The sequence below is a fragment of the Lutra lutra genome, chromosome 6, assembly GCF_902655055.1.
Source record: "Lutra lutra chromosome 6, mLutLut1.2, whole genome shotgun sequence".
Lineage (NCBI taxonomy): Eukaryota > Metazoa > Chordata > Mammalia > Carnivora > Mustelidae > Lutra > Lutra lutra.
This window is the reverse complement of record NC_062283.1, coordinates 152,275,495-152,278,823: the sequence shown is the minus strand read 5'-3', so window position 1 is coordinate 152,278,823 and position 3,329 is coordinate 152,275,495.

Here is a 3,329-nt window from a genome sequence, read left to right as displayed (position 1 = left end):
AGTCCAGGGGCAGACGGCGGCCGGGTTCAGGCGAGCTGCCCCAGCAGGTGCACTGCCTGCTCCCAGGCTAAGGACACCTGGAGGCAGCTCGGCATGGAGGTTCTTGGCTCCCCAGCCGCTGGGCACCCTGCCTTGGAAACGCGGGGCGCGTGGCCCCCATGGCCGAACCCAGGCCCACAAGGGCCAAGCTGCTCCTCGGGCGAGAGCTGTGAGCACAGAACCTTACTCACCTGTGAGTCACAATCCCTCCCGGTTCTCAAAGCACATCATCAGCCAGATTTCCCTCCCCCCAACCCGGGAGCAAAAGCAGTCCTGCGGCCTGTCCCCGTCACAAAAGGCCAGGAGGTCCTTCTTGACTGAACAGCACCGGCCGGCGGTACGTGGTCCCCTCCCAGCTGGGGAGCGGCGGGCCCTCGGGGGCAGAAAACACCGCCCAGTCGTGCTGGCCGCCGCTGCGGGCCCGCTCCCGCCTGGGTCTCGGGCTGGGGGAGGGGGCACGTGTCTCTGCAGCCCGTGTGGAGCAGGACTCGGGGAACGGGAACAGAACGTGGGGAGACCCCTGCACCGCTGGCCTCTGGGCTGCTTCCGGGGACCCGACCGCACGTCTCCCTTCTTTCCAGCTCAGCACGGACAGGCCGGGCCTCAAGGAGCTGCTGATCCCTCATGGAGCCAGCCCGAGGCTAAGCGACCCCAGCGGCGCTACAGCCGGGAACACTAACCCCATTGGAAAGGACGGCCTGCGGGGTGGCCACGGGGGTGGCCACGGGCCGGGGTGGGAGACAGCGTGAGGTTCGCCCGGGGGCGCGGGAAGCCGGGCGCAGGAGGCAGACACCGGGGGCCTGTTTGCATTCGCTTCGCAAACCCCTGGCTCTGGGAGCAGGGAGCCGGGAACAGTCAAGAGAAGTAAGAGGGCGACGGGTTAGGGTTAACTCGGCCTAAAAATAATGAGTTTTACTTTAATGCTCAGAGTTCTTCCTAACAAAGCTTCTTCAGATAAATCCATTCTCCTTTAAAAACCATTACTGTTTATAGAATTAAATGTTTTTTCTAATAACATGGGACCAGAATACAGGTGCATCGAGCAGAGGACAGAGGCCCCGACTTCCACACTTCTGTCGTTCAGGGAAGGGCTTGCTGTCAGGCTGCCTGTGGACTCCCTGTGTGTGCGCGTGTGTACGTGTGTTCACATATGCCTGTATGTGTGTGATTTTTGCTTTTTTTTTTAACTTCTTCATGTTTTTATTAAGTATAATTAACACAGTGTTATGTCGGTTTCTGGTGTACAACAGAGAGAGCGAACACCTCTGCAGGCCACCCAGTGCCCGTCCCCACGTGTGCACCCCTCGTCCCTGTTCCTTCCCGCCCCTCCCCCGCCCCTCCCCCACAACGACTGGTGTGTTCTCCTCAGTTAAGAGTCTGCTTTTAAAATTTGTTTCTTTTTTCTTGATTTGTTGATCTGTTTTGTTTCTTAAATTCCACAAGATGTTTTTTTTTTAAATTAGGATGAGCTTCTGCTATTTTAGTGTAAAAAGTAAGACCTCAGTAGCAGCGTTTCTAAAACGTTGTCAGCCACACCGGGCTCTCTCCCCGGCCGCCTCTCCGCATCTCTCCAGCAAATCTCTCGCAGAGAGAGTCAAGGAGCTCCCAGATAAGCAGCCGCCCGGGGCTGGTAATCTGCAAACAGGTTGTACCACTTGCCGAAGCGAAGGAGGCGCCGTGTGAATGATTTCCCAACGCTCTGAGAACTCAGTCATTCTCCTCGCCACCAAAAGCAAACAGGAAAGTGTCAGCGTCCTCCGAGACCTAAGAGGACATGTGCCACGGTAACGACAGGAACGCAGGAGGCACAGAACCAGGTAAAGCCCTCGCTGCTGTTCGGTCCGGGCGGACGTCGTGCAGACTTCATGGGTGTCTGTGTGTCGTGGGATCAAAGGCCCACAGTCGTCTTTGGAGGTTCACCAAGGTAATTTACATCCCTGCCGCTCTGCCTCTGTAGACCGGATAGTGGACTGAGAACTACCCAGAACATTCCGGCGTCATCACCACTTTGCCCTCATCGGAGGAACGTGGGCAAGCGTGCGTTTGGTCCTTGGCTGTCCCCATGACAGGTCCCGCTTTCTCAGCCGCTCCCAGGGCTCAGTGGCACCTGTTCAAGCAGAGGGACATGGGCTCTGGTCTGCTGGGCTCACAAGATGCAGGGCTGAAACTTTCCCTGTCTGTGGGGCGCAGACTGGTCGGGCTGAGCACCTGGGAGCTGGGTCGCTGCCTGAGTGGCGGACTCTGTCACCGTCGTGGAGGTGTGGGGCGCTGGCCAATGGGCTCACCCTCCCGTCCGGTCTATCACGTCACCTGTTGGCTTTGGAGGGCAGTGTGTACCCCACCCGCACTGGTGTGATTTCTCTACCTGCTTTGTGGTTTACTCCCTGTCTCCTTCAGTGGTGGGAAACCTTGGTGGGAATAGGGGCTCTTGCCGACCATCAGGGCAGTGGCCTCAGCACCCAGAGCCGTCTCTGGCCCAGGGCAGGCCCGGACAAGTAGCCTGACTGCAGCGGAAGGCGACTGGGCCGTGCAGGCAGCGGAGGGCCCACCGGAGGGCGAGGGACTGTGCACTTGGAAAAACAAAGGAGTGTGTGAGCACGCGTGTGCGTTAGATGGGGAACCTCTGTCGTGCCCCCATATACGTGAGTATGGCATGAGGACTGTCCCCTCTCCAACTCTTTCATGTCACCACGCAGGCCGGGCACGTGAAGGGCACCCAAGGGCTCAGCGAAGCCTGCCCAGCTCTGTGTCTCTGGGACAAAATGAGGGGGTGTGGCCTTTGCCGAGGCAGTGGCTGGGGGTGGGAGGGGGGGACTCCTAAAGTCCTGCTGAGGATGTGGGCTGTGGGCAGGCCCCTCCTGTGGCCCAGTTAGACACGCACGAGGGACCTGGGGGTGGGAAGACTCTGCTCTCTTGGATAAGTGATGGGAAGGAGCTGAACGGGCTTCGTCTGGGGGGAGGATGGGATCCGGAAGGACCCCCCCCCAGTCCCCAGGGGACTGGGGCCAGCTGGGTCCTCACACCCCCCACCCTCTCCCGCCAGCCAGCCGGCCAGCCTGCCTTCAGCGGCTTTGAAGACTTGCTCGGAGACGAACCGAATGCGTTCTGAGGCCAGAGTGGGGAGGGTATAAATTGCTCTTACTTTAAAAAAGAAAAAAAGGTACCACATACACTTATTTCCAAAGAGTAAGAATTCCAAATGTAAGCAATAATTCGCTCCCTTTCTTACAAATGCTTTGTTCGTCTTTGATCGGAGAAAGTATAACTAATGATTAGGACAAATTTGAATT